General features: G+C 39.0%; 1 long non-coding RNA gene across 2 annotated transcripts in view; it reads left to right on the forward strand.

Moving 5' to 3' along the window:
* Nucleotides 1-17,889, forward strand: part of LOC307196287 — a 60,628-nt gene that overhangs the window by 20,296 nt on the left and 22,443 nt on the right. The window contains exons 1-2 of one of the 2 annotated variants that reach the window (XR_013831100.1): nucleotides 12,586-12,597; nucleotides 14,447-14,565. This is a non-coding gene — a long non-coding RNA (uncharacterized lncRNA). Of the gene's footprint in view, nucleotides 1-12,585; nucleotides 12,598-14,446; nucleotides 14,566-17,889 lie in introns of those variants that run through there. The other variant, XR_013831099.1, reaches the window with a different exon arrangement.

Here is a 17,889-nt window from a genome sequence, read left to right on the forward strand (position 1 = left end):
ATTACATGTAGGGCTTCCCTGGTGGCGCAGTGGTTGAGAGTCTGCCTGCCAGTGCAGGGGACACGGGTTCGTGCCCCGGTCCGGGACAATCCTACATGCTGCGGAGCGGATAGGCTTGTGAGCCATGGCCGCTGAGCCTGTGCGTCTGGAGCCTGTGATCCGCAACAGGAGAGGCCACAACAGTGAGAGGCCGACGTACCGCAAAAAAAAAAAAAAAAAACATTACATGTAATTTTAAGCTACTAAAAACAATAAGGGAAATATTTCCATTTACTAGGAAAATAAGATGTGTGTTTTCAGCAAAGGGTATGAAGAATGGAAATGCACTTTAAGGGATAAGAAAGTGACTTTTTTTTTTTTTTTTTGGTCCTGAAGCATCTCAGAGATTAATGAGTCTTCTTTGGTATGTTAAATTACATGGGAAGCATTGTCAAAAGGTAATATTAAGCCTTTCAATGCCAGTACAGTATGTACTATAAGTGCTCTAGAAATTATGTGAAATTCCTGGAAGTCTTATGTGTCCTGATATAAAGTGTTACCTGGTATCAAAACTGAGGGTCGCACTAAAGGGCCTGAACACGAGTATCAGGGAAATGCCCAGCTGACTTACATGCAAAGGCAACAACAACAGAATCTGTCAAGATTATGGCATGTATAAAGTTCATTCTGCTCCTGCAAAAAATTAGCCCCTCATTGTCGGACTTTTCCTATCTTAATGTCCCTGTAACATGGCAACAGTCTGCTCCTAAATCAGAGAAACTAAGATGGGAAATCAATAGCTGTGAATTAAACAATCAGTGTGCTACAGGAAACCCAAGGCAGCCACACAGCTCTTTCTAACTCCCTGGCAAACCCCATTTTTTTGTATGATGGGTTAAAGCCTTCCCTTGCTGCAAGGCTGATGCCCTCACAATGACAAACTGTTAGATGTGTTTTCCACTTGGGGTATGTTACTCAGTCTCCGGTGATCAAGGCACCCAGTTCACTGGACAAATCATACAAGCCTTAACAAAAACCTCACAAACTTCTTGAAATTATCACTGTCACTATCACCCTCAGTCATCAGGCAAGGTCGACAGGACTAATGGAGAAACTGGACTCAAGCAGAAAAAGAATTAGTTTCATGGAATTGAATGAATTGATAAATAGGATAATTTTTATGACTTTTTTTCTGAAATATTACTGGCCTTTAATCTTTGCTTTACAGATATAAGGGAACCTTTCCCTTTAAGCTAATTATGACTTGCAGCAATTTAATAAGTTATACATTTATAAATAGAATTGAAGCACTTATCTTTATACCTGATCCTTCCAGAATTTGGAAACTCTTAGCTTCCCAACAGCCTTTCCAGGTGAATAAGAAAGGGCACCTTCTGACAGGTGCAAGAACCTCAAGAAGAGAGGAATCCACCTAAATCTGTAGGCATTGCAGGCAGAATTTAATGGCATGGCTCTCCTGGTCTTGAGAGACCTTTTTTTTAAAGTTCAATTTGAGTTTCCTTAGGAAAAGTTCCAGGAAAGCCAAATTTAAAAGAGCCTATATGATCAATTACCCTTATGTAAATAATCAGACCAAGTTTATTGAAGCCAGATTTATTTTGCAAACAAATTAGTCTTAATTTGACTATTAGATAGAAATAAGGGTAATTTTAGAGAGAAATTTCAACAATACACCTTTGTAGATATTTCTAGTGTTACTATCTTTGAGGTTTGGTATTTTCTACCTTAAACTCACTTCCTAGAAGACTCCTCGTTACTATGTTACATTATTGTAAAGTTTAATTGAATTATTAAAAGGATATTCTAAATTTGTTTCTGAAGCTGATCTCGTAATCTACCTTTGGATGAAGATCAGATGCCCTGTGACTTATAACCAGGAGATCATGGAAACTGAAAAAGACATCATTTAAAGGGCTCTCTCTAACCTAGATGGAAGAACCCTTATCAGGTACTCCTAACTAGCTCATGCACAATGAAACTGAAGTGAATGGACTCCTGAATTCATACTTCCCACTTCAAAAGAGCCTCTGCACTGGACTGGCCTATAGAGAGAATTGTGAAACTCAAACTCACCTTAAAACAACCATCAAGCCAGGACAAGAAGATGACAACAGTGGTAGACAGCTCACTCAAGAATCTGGACCAGGCCTGTAAGACCCACCCTATTAGCTCAGTTGAACTGTTTACCAAATATTTGTCTCCTTATGAAAATCGAAAATTATTGTTTTCACTTTTGTCCCAATGTTCAGGACAGAAAGAAAATTTTTTTGTGAAGTTGTCACAAAGTATAGCTACTGGGATAGAACCCTCATAATGCCTATTACTGACTCTTCAGATATTCCTAACATTACCACTTACCCAGACCAACCTCTCTCTGGCCTAATCTCTCAGGTTCAAATTCTTCAACATATTAATAGGTCCATTCTTTGTCTGATACTATCCCTAGTCATTAGAGACCAACCACAACTTACCCCAGGACCCCCTCGCTCTGTCCCTTATTTAATGGAAAAATGTCTTAACGGGAAAAAGAGTAAATTAAGCCAGCAACTCCCATATGTTAAGTACCATGCAAAAGACTTGGAAACACTACAAGAGAAGAGATCCATAGTTGAATATTGTGTTGATGAAGCTTCCAAGTAATGAGGCGATCAACGAGAGCATTCTAGGAGGAATCGTTTGTGCTCCCCAGGTTTTGCCTTCATATGTGGTATTGGAATTGATCCACCTTTCCAAGGATGGGCATATGCATATTTATAATAGCTGCGCAAATACAATGATGATGTTTATTGGGACATTATGTTACCCCATTGTCTGTACATAAGGAAATAGATAAACTTCTTTTTTCTCCTCATTGCAGAGTTGAGAGGTCCATGTTAACAGGATACAAACAGGTGGCAAAACGCTTTGGGGATCTTGGTTCTTAATGAATGAATACATGCAAACAGATGATCAGAAATCTGTCAGCCACCATTGGTCAAATAGCTGAAAAGATTACAAAAAGCATTGCAACAAAACAGACATCCCTAAATTCCTTAGCCCAAGTAATAATAGGTACCAGGATTGCCTTAGATTTTCTACTGGCTAAACAAGGAGTCATTTGTGCTATTGCTCAGACTATTTGTTGCACTTTTAATCAATACCCCTGGAAAAGTTGAGACGCGCCTAGAAAAACTTTCGCAAAAGGTGCAATGGGCTACAAAATGGAAAAAACAAAAAAACTTCTTTATAAAATGATCTGTTCAATTGGCTTCCATCAGGAATAGACAGTCTTTTTTTCAGATTTATTTTATATTGGAGTATAGTTGATTTAACACAACCAATGTTGTGTTAGTTTCAGGTGTACAGCAAAGTTATTTTGTTTTATATATATATACACACACACATATATATACATATATAACTAAATCTTTTAGTTATATATATATATAACTAAATCTTTAGTTATATATATATAACTAAATCTTTTAGTTATATATATACAACTAAATCTTTTTTTTTTAGTTTTTTAATTTAAAAATTTTTAATATAGTTTATTGGTTTATATCATAAGTTTCATGTATACAATATAATATTTCAACTTTTGTACAACTAAATCTTTTAGTTGTGTATATATATAACTAAATCTTTTAGCTTTATATATATATAACTAAATCTTTTAGTTATATATATAACTAAATCTTTTAGTTATATATATATATATATAACTAAATCTTTTAGTTATATATATATATAACTAAATCTTTAGTTATATATATAAAACTAAATCTTTTAGTTATATATATAAAACTAAATCTTTTAGTTATATATATATATAAAACTAAATCTTTTAGTTATATATATATATAAAACTAAATCTTTTAGTTATATATATATAACTAAATCTTTTAGTTATATATATGTAAAAAACTAAATCTTTTAGTTATATATATATAAAAAGCTAAATCTTTTAGTTATATATATATATATAAAACTAAATCTTTTTCATAGTCTTTTCCCATACAGGTTATTAGAGTTTTGAGTAGAGTTCTCTGTGCTATACAGTAGGTCTTTGTTGATTATCTCTCTTATATATAGTATTGTGTATATATTAATCCCAACCTCCTAATTTATCCCTCCTGCCCCCCACCTTTCCCCTTTGGTAACCATAAGTTTGTTTTCTGAGTCTGTTTCTGTTTTGTAAATAAGTTTATTTGTATCATTTTTTTTTAGCTTTCATATATAAGTGATATCATATGATATTTGTCTTTGACTTAATTCACTTAGTATGATAACCTCTAGGTCCATCCATGTTGTCACAAATGACATTATTTCATTTTTTATGGCCGAGTAATATTTCATTGTATATATGTACCACATCTTCTTTATCCATTCCTTTGTTGATGAATATTGAAGTTGCTTCCATGTCTTGGCTATTGTAAATAGTGCTGCAATGAACATTGGGGTGGATGGCTCTTTTCGAAGTATGGTTTTCTCCAGATATACGCCTGGGAGTGAGATTGCTAGATCACATGGTAGCTCTATTTTTAGTTTTTTAAGGAATCTCCATACATTCTCCCTAACGAATGTACAGATTTACTTTCCCACCAACAGTGTAGGAGGGTTCCCTTTTCTCCACACCCTCTCAAGCATTTATGGTTTGTAGACTTTCTGATGATGGCCATTCTGACTGGTGTGAGGTGATAAGTCATTGCAGTTTTGATTTGCATTTCTCTAAAAATTAGCGTTGCTGGGCATCTTTTCATGTGCCTTTTGGCCATCTGTCTTGTATAGAGAAATGCCTATTTAGATCTGCCCATTTTTTGATTGGGTTGTTTATTTTTTTTTGCGGTATGCGGGCCTCTCACTGTTGTGGCCTCTCCCGTTGTGGAGCACAGGCTCTGGATGCGCAGGCTCAGCGGCCATGGCTCACGGGCCCAGCAGCTCCGCGGCATGTGGGATCTTCCCGGACCGGGGCACGAACCCATGTCCCCTGCATCGGCAGGTGGTCTTTCAACCATTGCACCACCAGGGAAGCCCAGCTGTTTATTTTTTGATAGTGAACTGCATGAACTGCTTGTAAAATTTGGAGATTAATCCCTTGTTGGTCACATCATTTGTAAATATGTTCTCCCATTCTGTGGGTTGTATTTTTGTTTTGTTTATGGTTTCCTTTGCTGTGCAACAGCTTTTATGTTTAATTAGGTCCCATTTGTTTATTTTTGGTTTTATTTTCATTACTCTAGGAGGTGGATCCAAGAAGATATTGCTTCAATTTATGTCAGAGTGTTCTGCCTATGTTTTCCTCTAAGTGTTTTATAGTATCCAGTCTTACATTTAGGTTTTTAATCCTTTTTGAGTTTATTTTCATGTATGGTGTTAGAGAATGTTCTAATTTCATTCTTTTACATGTAGCTGTCCAGTTTTCCCAGAACTAGTTATTGAAGAGACTGTCTTTTCTCTGTTGTATATTCTTGCCTCCTTTGTCATAGATTAATTAACCTTAGGTGCATGGGTCTATTTCTGGGCTTTCTGTCCTGTTCCATTCATCTATGTCTGTCTTTGTGCCACTTCCATACTGTTTTGATTATTGTAGCCTTATAGTATAGTCTGAAGTCAGGGCACCTGATTCCTCCAGCTCTGTTTTTCTTTCTCAAGATTGTTTGGATATCCAAGGTCTTTTGTGTTTCCATACAAATTTTAAGATTTTTTTTGTTCTAGATCTGCAAAAAATGCCATTGGTAATTTGATAGGTGTTGCATTGAATCTGTAGATTATCTTGGGTAGTATAGTCATTTTGACAACATTGATCCTCCAATCCAAGAACATGGTACAATATATCTTTCCATCTGTTTGTGTTGTCTTTGATTTCTTTCATCAGCATCTTGTAGTTTTCAGAGTACAGGCCTTTTGCCTCATTAGGTAATTTTATTCCTGGGCATTTTACTCTTTTTGATGTGGTGGTAAATGGGATTGTTTCCTTAATTTATCTTTCTTATCTTTTGTTGTTAGTATATAGGAATGCAACAGATTTCTGTGTATTAATTTTTTTAACATCTTTATTGGAGTATAATTGCTTTACAATGGTGTGTTAGTTTCTGCTTTATAACAAAGTGAATCAGTTATACATATACATATGTTTCCATATCTCTTCCCTCTTGCGTCTCCCTCCTTCCCACCCTCCCTATCCCACTCCTCTAGGTGGTCACAAACCACCGAGCTGATCTCCTGTGCTATGCGGCTGCTTCCCACTAGCTATCTATTTTTGTGTATTAATTTTGTATGCTGCAAATTTACCGAATTCTCTGATGAGCTCTAGTAGTTTTCTGGCAGCATCTTTAGAATTTTGATGTATAGTATCATGTCATCTGCAAACAGTGACTCCAGTTTGGATTCCTTTTATTTCTTTTTCTTCTCTGATTGCCATGGCTAGGACTTCCATAACTATGTTGAATAGAAGTGGCAAGAGTGGACATCCTTTTCTTGTTCCTGATCAAGGAACAGTAGACAGTCTTTTCCACTTTGCTTTGTAGACAGTTATCATTGTCACAGTATGTATTATTTTCCTAGCCATCAAACTACTCACGACATAGATCACTGCTTGCTTTAAGCCTACTGCTAAAAGCATATATACAATGTTTGTGTGACCATCAATGTAATTGATAAAATGTATAGCCTACAAAATATCCCCATTAGCATACCTCTGTGCTTGTTCAGTGTACCTGATTAGTTCTCCCTCCCCCACCCCCAATGTGGATAAGTAGGCCAATCTCTCTCTCCCTCTCTCTCCCTCTCTCCCTCTCTCTCTCTCTCTCTCTCCCCCCTCCCTCCCTCTCCCCCCCTCTCTCCCCCTCTCCCTCTCCCCCTCTCCCTCTCCCTCTATATATAAATATTAAAAAAATAAAAAAATATATACATATATAAATATAAATAAATAAATAAATATATGTAAACCAATAAAAGAAGGCCTAGCACTGAGGACCATGAAGAGCCCAGGGAAGGTGGCAACCACCCTGGCAGTGAAGAACAAATATTTTGATCAGCAGTGCTTTCTATTGAAAGACTTATGTTCAAAAGAGGGAAGTGATAGAAGATATTTTCACATAGTGAGGAATGGGGAAGTCATTTTGGCTTATACATGATTTAATTTGAATTTTATACTAACTAAAACAGCCTATTTGTAGCCTATCAAACATTATACACCTGCTTTAATTAGTAAAGAAAAGGGTTCATTGACCATAAGTTAAAAAAATAAAGATTAAAATGCCTCCCTTCCTGCGATGCCAATGCTGCTATTCCTTCAATGATTAGACTCCCTGTTCAGAGCCAAGTGCATACTGACTTGATGTGTACATGCTGGGGTTTTTTGTTTTTTGGGGTTTTTTTTTGAAGGTTGAAGGAAGGTATCCTTGACTTGTTTGATGTTCTTTGTTCCGATAAGATATAAAATAGTGCTGAAAAGAACCATGCTTCTCCAGAGCAGTTCCTCAGAGTTATCTGAGAGGCTGCCTCCCAGGCTATAGTCCTCAGTTTGGCTCAAATAAAACTCTTCTATTACTATTATACATCTTTTATTGATTGTTTTCATTGTCAGAACTTTCACAAGGACAGAAACTTGCTCCCTAACAGAAGCGAAGTTCTAGCTAGGGTTGCAGTTCCCACTACCAAGAGATAATTATGGGGATTCCTGGGAATGACTGGGTTCTGCTGCATTTGGATACCCAACTTTGGATTCATAACAAAACCCCTTTGTGAAGCTCTTAACTGGACTGGGGGAATGCCATAAGGAATTCCAGGTTATCAAAGAAAAAGTGCCCTGGTTTTAGGTCTTCCAGATATCAGAAAGCTTTCTGACTTATTTATGAGACACAAGGAGTCAGAGTCAGACTCTAACTTGGAGTTCTAAGTCAGAACCTGGGCAGCATAAGGAGACCTGTTGCATATTTCTCAAAGCCAGTAGATAGAGTCACTAAGGGATGGCCAGTCTGCCTGTGTACTCCCCTCACTGTGTACTCCCTCCCCCAGCTCCTGCACTAGAACAGAAGAGAGGATATAGGTTAACTTCAGGAAGATTGAGAAAATACTAGGCTTATATTATTGGATAATCCTACTGTTACTCTGAAAGCAGTCTTTATCTTGAATCCTGCCACTTTATGCCGGATGAATACTAAATTGCCTATGATGATCGTATTCAGATAATTCAGATAATTGAACAGATCTATTCCAGCCATTCTGACCTGACAGACTGGCCATTGAAGGGCCCTTTTCCAGACCTTGAGATGTTCACAGATGGAGAAGCTTTATGGACCAGGGATGACACAAGTCTGGGTAGATGGTAGTGACTCATCAAAAGACACTGGAAGCAGAAGCTGTTCCACCAGGTACCTCCATACAAAAGGTGGAGCTTATAGCCCTGATGAGATCCCTCTATCTAGGTAAGGACAAAAGTAATTATTTTCACTGATTCCAAATATGCATTCTTGGTGGTCCATGCCCATGGGGCCATTTGGAGAAAGAGAGCTGTTAACTGCAGAGAAGAAGGAAATTAAACATGCCAAAGAAAATTTAAACTTATTAGAAGCTTTCATGGAGCCAAAAGAATTGCTATTGTCCACTGTCCAGGACATCAGAAATTGACTGCTTGAGGAGAGAATCTAGCAGATCAAGTGGCAAAGCTAGCAGCCAGGACAAAAACACATAGATCCCTGATGTGAATTTGACAGAGTATTCTCCTGAAGACCTAGGTAGGACCAATGAACGCGGATTTGATTGGAGTCCTGGCCATTCTCAGGATGCTGACTATAGGTACACAAGGGTGGATTTATAATAGATGAGGCAAGGTCCTCATATGCAAACAGCTTATGGAAGATGTAATAAACTATGTACACCAGAGTACCACTATGGTAGAGATGCCACCCTCCAGTGGATTCAGAAGTTCGTTATAGGGCTTCCCTGGTGGCTCAGTGGTTGAGTGTCCGCCTGCCGATGCAGGGGACACAGGTTCGTGCCCCGGTCCGGGAAGATCCCACATGCCGCGGAGCAGCTGGGCCCGTGAGCCATGGCCGCTGAGCCTGCGCGTCCGGAGCCTGTGCTCCGCAACGGGAGAGGCCACAACAGTGAGAGGCCCGTGTACCGCAAAAAAAAAAAAAAAAAAAAAAGAAGTTCGTTATAGGACCAAATATGCAAAGGACAATTCAAAAGGTGATACAGATATGCATCGTATGTGCTAAAAATAATCCTAAAACTGGGCCACCGCCAGTCGTCAAAGGAGTTCAGACTCTAGGTGCTGGACTCAGGCAAAGACTGTTAGGTTGATGTCAGTGTAATGCCAGGAGCCACTAGAAACCTTGGGTATTTACCAGTATTTGTGGACACTTCTGCTTGTTGGGGTAGAAGCATTTCCTTGCTGGTCTGAAAAAGCTTGTGAGGTTGTTAACACCCTACTGAAAGAAATAATTCCAAGGTTTGGGTTACCTGTACCCATTCAGAGTGACAGTGGAGGGCATCTTCATAGCAAGAATAATTCAAGTATCAGGAGCCTTCATCGGAAATTACATGCTTCTTTGTGACCCCAATCTACCGGAAAAAATGAAAAAGATGAATTGTACCCTTATAAATACTGTAGCTAAAATTTGTCACACTAATCCTGGAATAAGGTTTTACCAGTTGCCCTGCTTCAAGTGAGGGTAGCCCATAAAAGCAGGCTCCAGTTGAGCCCCTATGAAATGTGGTATGGGAGACCCTTCTATGTTCCAGAAATGGTTTAGGATATCTGGAAGGAACTCAAAGTAAGGAACTAGACACTGTCAATTATGTACAATTATTGGGAGCTACTCTGATATAAATAAGTTTGCTTCTAGAAGGTTAATGTTTCCCACAGATGTTCCCCTCTGCCACTTCTGTCCTAGAAAGTGGGTCCTGCTGAAATCTTGGAAGAATAAACATCCAGAAAACCAGCTTCATCCTTGCCGGACTGGACCTTATGAAGTGCTACTCGTGATCCATTCTTGGTGAAGATGAAGGGAATTAAGCCATGAATCCATCACACTCACGTTTAGCCAGTCCTGCAGAGATAACGGAGACACCCATCGTATCTCCAGGAACGCAACAAGAAAGGGAAACCACACTGCAGAAGGGAACCGGGATTGAGATCAACCAAACCTTGGCTGATTTTTCACCCCTGATACTGGCTTTCCTGAGTGGAAAAGTGAAGCCCTAATGCTCTTAAATGCTTTCCAGGAGGAAGTTTTGAAAGAAATAGAGGTGAAGGGGGTTGCTGCAGTGGTGACTTCGGTAAAGTAAAACTCTTTAGAAAGCAATCTAAATAATTGTCATGTTACCAGAATGACTGTTCTTCTTTGTTATGCTTTCTTTTTGTTTCCAACCTCCCAGGCTTGGAAAGACAATTCAGTGATTAGGATTTCTCAAACTTTGGTCAAAGCAGCTAATCTCTAGCTGTTGGCTAAGTCATCCAGAACTTTTTTCTGTATTTGATCTTGTTGCCCTTTTGGTTGTGCTGTGATCAGCTTCTTGACTGTCCCTAACTTCACTGTGATTTATGATAGAAAGCCCTCAGACATAACATGCCAGGTTAGGTTAATCAGAGAATTTCCTGCCTCCTGCTTTTTCTTGACTAGGCCAAAATTGGGTCTTCTCCTCATATCCTCAGATTAAAAATGAAATGACCCTGGCATCTACCTCTGTCAAAGTTCTACTTGGTCAAAATACCGTAGAAACTGTACTTATTTTTCGCAGCTTATGTCTCTTCCATATTTAACACCTAAGTGTTTCAGCCAAACTGATAGTGATCGAGACACTGTAATATGCAAAAAGGTAAAACATAGTCTCAAGGGCCACCCACACCTCTGCTGATTTGCAAATTAAACGATTCCTTCTGGATGTAGCCTTACACCTATCCCTGGCTTGACCATGTCCTAGACAAAATTCCTAAAAATAAGAGCCTAAGTTTTAACAATTCGTCTGGCATTCTGGCTGCCCCCTCATGGTACATCTTTGTCTGCAGTTTTGATGATCATCTTGGGCCTGTGACTGCCTCAACATCTGGTGCATAGGTGATATTTGTTTATTGGCATACTTAGTCACTCCCTTTTCTATCCACAATCCAAATGAGACCCAACATTGGACAGTTCTTTAAAATTGTTCTCTAGAATAAAAAAGACCACCTATTTCCCTGGATATCAAGAAGATAGGTTTTGGTACATATTCAGTAGAGCACTTTCACCATGGTGGGGAGTTGGATCACATGAGCACATGATTAGAAACCTTTCAGCTACCTTACAGGGAATAAGCCAATGAAAGTGCCTTATCTATGACTAACCTATGGAAGGAAATGGACTCGTAAGCCAAAGTAGTCCTAGATAACCATATAGCTCTAGATGTTGTACTGGCAGGACAGGGTGGGATTTGTGCTATTGCTAATACCTCTTGTTGTGAATATATTAATGCTCTGTTGAAAGAGAAACCCATATAGACAAAATTAGGCAACAGGCTACATGGCTACAACAAGTATTCCTGGAAGTACTGGATCCAGACTGATTTTTAGGACTAGTTTCCTGGATTCTCCAAGAGATTAGACCTATTCTTCAGGGACTATTAAGAAATGGATTATCTATACATCTCAGCCTCTTATTTTGGTTTTTAGTTATAAATTGTGCTCTTAAATGCTGTACCAAGACTGTTAAGGTATAAAAATTCTAATTATGCAAAATGTTAACTTGAAACCAGGAACAAAAGGTTTTCCAATGAATGCTAACCATTGTTAGGTCTGCACTCCTTATCAACAAGAAGTAGCCAGAGTGGCCATTGCCCCTCTTCCTTCAAGATTAAGAAATGATCAAAATATGCCAGGACTGAAACCAAGGGTAATCATTAGTTAAATCCACTTCACCTGTAACCTGCCTTTACTAATCAAGGTCATTTTAATTGTTCCTACAAAAGACTTGCATGTCCTCCAAGTGGCATGTAGCCTAAACAGTAAGATGTTTCTCCAAATTGTTCTCAAGAAACTGCATCAGCTGTGTCTAGTTTAGCTGAGCTGGTTAAAACTGGATGGGACCACCAACCCTTCAACTGGGCATGTGTGTGTCCACCTGGTGACCTTTTGAATGTGCAGATGCCTGTAGCTTCATGACACTGGCACAGAGTGATGATTATCGTACCTTTTTACAATCACTGCTCCCTGTGCCTTTATTCTTCATCCCACAAATACCCTAAGCCCCTTGCCTTTGGGGAGACATATTTGAGAGTTGTTCTGCAGTCTCCTTGCTTGGTTGCCTTGCAAATACATCCTTTCTTTGCTGCAAATCTCAGCATCTCAGTGTTTTGGACTGCTGTGGATCAGGCAAAATGAACCTGGGTCAGTAACGTATTCAGCGAAGGCAAGTTGATGAGAGAAGTCTAGATGGACCTTTTGCCCATGGCTCACTGGTCCCTTGCAGGAACTGAGAGCCTGTGGACAAGTCCGAGCACCTGCCTTATCTGTTAGTTCTGGGACTGTCCTTGGATTTCTCTGGTGGGTGCTGCCGACCTTCAGTGCTTTGTTTAGTTTTGCAGCGGAGAAACAAGTTGTTTTGGGGTTTGGGTTTGGAAGACATCTTTTGGGTGAGTAACCTTTACAAAGAAACACACGTGTGCCTAGGTGGTCTTTGCAATCCTGACCAGGTGGTGGGTTGGAGGCCAACCTGGCAGGATTTTGGCAGACAGTGAGTACCTCAGCAGCTGTAACTTTTTATACTATCTGTGTTAAAGGCCTGCGGCTCTGTTTTTTGGTTTTGTTTTGGTCTGTTTGGACATGTCTATTTATGTCTGAGCGTCTTTATTATTAAGAAGTGGCTACTGGAGATTGAGCTTCTTGGTGACTGTAGCAAGGACCCTCAGAAAGATTTCATTCCTGCGACCCCCTGAAAGAAAACCCCCTTCAAAATGGGAAACATTAAATCTCTTCCCTTTTTCAGCCCTCTAGGCTGCATTCTCCAAAATTGGGGAACTTTCAGTTATGAATTTGAGGAAAAGAAAAAGATGGTATTTTTTGGTAACACTGTATGGCAACCATATCGTTTATTTCAAGTTTTTTTTTTTTTTTTTTTTTTTTTTTTTTGTGGTATGTGGGCCTCTCCCTGTTGTGACCTCTCCCGTTGCGGAGCACAGGCTCCGGATGCGCAGGCTCAACGGCCATGGCTCACGGGCCCAGCCGCTCTGCGGCACGCGGGATCTTCCCGGACCGGGGCACGAACCCGTGCCCCCTGCCTCGGCAGGCAGACTCTCAACCACTGCACCACCAGGGAAGCCCAACCATATCGTTTAGATTCTGGAGCAAAATGGTCTGAAAATTAATCCTTAAATTACAATACAGTGCTTCAACTAGACTTATTTTGTAAATGGGAAGAAAAATGGGATGAAATACCTTATGTAGAGTCTTGTGTTTACTGTAACAGAATAAACCTGTGCAAATAAAATAAGATTGTTCCAATAGGAAGGAAAGGCAAAGAAACCTGTTTGGCTTGATTCTAATGAAAAGGAGGATGACTTGCTACTAATTCAGTTGAACACTGACTGCTCTCCCTCCACCTTTACATGATGCTGCCACTGCTCCTTTGCTTCCAGCGCCTGAGCCACAGCCTCAGGCTTGCTCTGCCCACCAACCCACCCCTTGTCTTTGGGGATGGAGAAATAGGAATGGTCTCCCCCTCTCACACCAGCCAGGGTACTCAATTTGGCCGGGGAGGTACCCTAACTCAGGTGGGACGATGTCCATTAAGTCAAGTCCCCATTGGGGGTATGAATGCTGAGACTGGGCAGCTGGTGGGATTGATCTGGGTCCACTTCCTGTTTTCAACTTCACATTTATGGATTTATTTAATTAAAAACAGTATGACAACTTACACGACCCAAAGAGAATGTAAAATATTTTCTCATTTTTTCTTTTGTTGTTGCAACACACAACCCAACCTGGGCAGATGTTCAAAATGTATTAAGTACCCTCTTCACTTCAGAAGAATGTAGAATGCTGCTGGATAAAGCTAGGAAGGAGGTAGATGGGCTTCATACAGAAACCCCTGGCAACCCACTACTGGCTGCTGCAAGAGTAGCTATGCCAACAGTGAGTCCTAATTGGGATGTAAATGGAGGGGAGAGGCCAAAACTTGACCATTCTGGAGACTGCACTCTTGTGGGATTGTGAAGAGGGGTACCAAACAAAGAAGCCTTAATAAAGTGCAGGAGGCAAAACAGAAACCCTGAATGAAGATCTTTCAGAATTTCTAGAAAGGGTCTTTAATGCCTGTAGGCAATATACAGATCTAGACCCTGAAGCCCAGAGAATTTACAGATGGTTAATGACTATTAGTCAGAGAGCCCCAGATACACAGAAGAACATGCAAAAGATGGAAGGGACTTTTTGACTGCCTGTGTCTCAACTTGTTAAAATTGCCTTCAAAATTTTTAATGGCAGGGACCAGGTTCAGGAGAAAAAGGAACAATGGAGAATGAAAGAGGCTGCTCTGCTGGCAGGTGCCTTGACAGTGATGAGCCAGACCAAATTGAAGACTCCCACAAGGAACTCAGCAAAAGGTAGGCCCCAAGCTCCAAACTTCAACTCAAATGGGACACCCGATAGTGAAACCCTGCCAATGTGTATGTTGCGAACAGGAGGAACACTGGAAAAGAGACTGTCTCCAGGCTCCCCATGCCTCAGACCACTGTGCTTTATTCTTTACCCCATAAATACTCGGAGCCCCTTGCATTCCAGGAAGCGGATTTGAGATTTGTTCTCCCATCTCCTTGCTTGGCTATCTCTCTTTGCCACAAACCTCGGTGTCTCAGCATTTTGACTTGGTGAGAGTCAAGTAAAACGAAACTGGGTTGATAACATTTAGGGAAGTCTGAGTCCTGTGACTGTAAATGTTTTGTCCTAAATTAGGAAGCTATTTTCCCTGAGAAATGTCTTATCAGATTGTAATTTATTCTTGCGCTTTGCAGATACCTTCTTATACTTTTTCTCATAGTTGCAATTACCCATTACTTTGATACTGATTCATGACAGCCATCTTTACTTTCTTCTTTTCTTTCCTCTCTTTTGAAAAAAATTTATATTTTATATCAGAGTATATTTGATTTACAATGTTGTGTTAGTTTCAGGTGTACAGAAAAGTGATTTAGTTATACATACACATAAATCTGTTTTTTCAGATTCTTTTCCCATAAAGGCTATTACAGAGTGTTGAATATACTCCCCGGTGCTATACAGTAGGTCCTTACTATTATCTATTTTATATTTAGTAGTGTGGATATGTTAATCCCAACCTCCTAATTTATCCCCCCACCACCTTTTCCCTTTGGTAACCATAAGTTTGTTTTCTAAGTCTGTGAGTTTGTTTCTGTTTTGTGAATGAGTTCATTTGTACCGTTTTTTTTTAAGATTCCACATATAAGGGATATCATGTGATATTTGTCTTCCTCTGTATGGCTTACTTCACTTAGTATAATAATTTCTGGGTCCATCCATGTTGCTGCAAATGGCATTATTTCATTCTTTTTTATGGCTGAGTAATAATCCATTGAATATATGTACCACATCTTCTTTATCCATTCATCTGTCAGTGGACATTTAGGTTGCTTTCATGTCTTCGCTATTGTAAATAGTGCCACAGTGAACATTGGGGTGCATGTATCTTTCTGAAGTATGGTTTTCTCCAGATGTACACCCAGGAGTGGGATTGCTGGATCAGATGGTAGCTCTATTTTTAGTTTTTTAAGAAACCTCCATATTGTTCTCCATAGTGACTGTACCAATTTACATTCCCATCAACAGTGTAGGAGGGTCCCTTTTCTCCACACCTTCTCCAGTATTTATTGTTTGTAGACTTTTGGATGGCCATTCTGACCGGTGTGAGGTGATACCTCATTGTAGTTTTGATTTGCATTTCTCTAATAATTAGCAACGTTGAGCATCTTTTCATGTGCTTTTCGGCTATCTGTATGTCTTCTTTGGGGAAATGTCTATTTAGATCTTCTGCCCATTTTTTGATTGGGTTGTTTTTTTTGATATTGAGCTGTATGAGATGTTTGTGTATTTTGGAGATTAATCCCTTGTCAGTTGCATCATTTGCAAATATTTTCTCCCATTCTGTGGGTTGTATTTTTGTTTTGTTTATGGTTTCCTTTGCTGTGCAAAGCTTTTAAGTTTAATTAGGTCCCATTTGTTTATTTTTCTTTTTATTTCCATTACTCTAAGAGGTGGATAAAAAAAGATCTTGCTGCAATTTATGTCAGAGAGTGTTCTACCAATGTTTTCTTCTAAGAGTTTTATAGTATCTGATCTTACATTTAGGTCTTTAATTCATTTTGAGTTTATTTTTGTGTATGTTGTTAGAGAATGTTCTAATTTCATTCTTTTACGTGTAGCTGTCCAGTTTTCCCAGCACCACTTATTGAAGAGACTGTTTTTTCTCCATTGTATAGTCTTGCCTCCTTTGTTGTGGATTAATTGGCTATAGGTGTGTGGGTTTATTTCTGGGCTTTCTATCCTGTTCCATTGATCTATAAGTCTGTCTTTGTGCCAGTACCATAGTGTCTTGATTACTGTAGCTTTATAGTATAGTCTGAAGCTGGGGGGCTGATTCCTCTAGCTCTGTTTTTCTTTCTCAAGATTGTTTTGGCTATTCATGGGTCTTTTGTGTTTCCATACAAATTTTAAGATTTTTTATTCTAGATCTGCAAAAAATGCCATTGGTAATTTGATAGGGATTGCATTGAATCTATCACCCTTGGTAGCATAGTCATTTTGACAATATTAATTCTTCCAACCCAAGAACACAGTATATCTTTCCATCTGTTGTGTCATCTTCAGTTTCTTCCATCAGCGACTTATAGTTTTTGGAGTACAGGTCTTTTGCCTCCTTAGGTAAGTTTATTCCTAGGTATTGTATTCTTTTTGATGCGATGGTAAATGTGATTGTTTCCTTAATTTCTCTTTCTAATCTTTTATTTTTAGTGTGTAGAAATGCAGCAAATTTCTGTGTATTAATTTTGTATCCTGCAACTTTACTGAATTCATTGATTAGCCTTAGTAGTTTTCTGGTAGCATCTTTAGAATTTTCTATGTACATTATCATGTCATCTGCAAACAGTGACAGTTTTGATTCTTCTTTTCCAATTTGGATTCCTTTTCTTTCTTTTTCTTCTCTGATTGCTGTGGCTAGGACTTCCAAACCTACATTGAATAAAACTGGTGAGAGTGGACATCCTTGTCTTGCTACTGATCTTAGAGGAAATGCTTTGTTTTTCACCATTGAGAATGATGTTAACTGTGGGTTTGTCATATATGGCCTTTACTATGTTGAGATAGGTTACCTCTAGGCCCACTTTCTGGAGAGTTTTTGTCATAAATCGGTGTTGGATTTTGTCAAAAGCTTTTTCTGCATTTATTGAGATAATCATATGGTTTTTATTCTTCAGTTTCTTAATGTGGTGTATCACACTGATTGATTTGCAAATATTGAAGAATATTTGCATCCTGTGATAAACCCCACTTGATCATGGTGTATGGTCCATAATGTATTGTTGGATTTAGTTTGCTAGTATTTTGTTGAGGATTTTTGCATCTATGTTCATCAGTGATATTGGCCTGTAATTTCCTTTTTGTGTGTGTGGTATCTTTGTCTGGTTTTGGTATCAGGGTGATGGTGGCCTCATAGAATGAGTTTGGGAGCATTCTTTCCTCTGCAGTTTTTTGAAATAGTTTGAGAAGGATAGGTGCTAACTCTTCTTTAAATGTTTGCTAGAATTCATATGTGAAGCCATCTGGTCCTGGACTTTTTTGGGGAGTTTTTAAATCACAGTTTCAATTTCAGTGCTTGTGACTGGCCTGTTCATATTTTCTATTTCTTCCTGGTA

Source organism: Stenella coeruleoalba (genome assembly GCF_951394435.1).
Source record: "Stenella coeruleoalba genome assembly, chromosome: 13".
Taxonomy (NCBI): domain Eukaryota; kingdom Metazoa; phylum Chordata; class Mammalia; order Artiodactyla; family Delphinidae; genus Stenella; species Stenella coeruleoalba.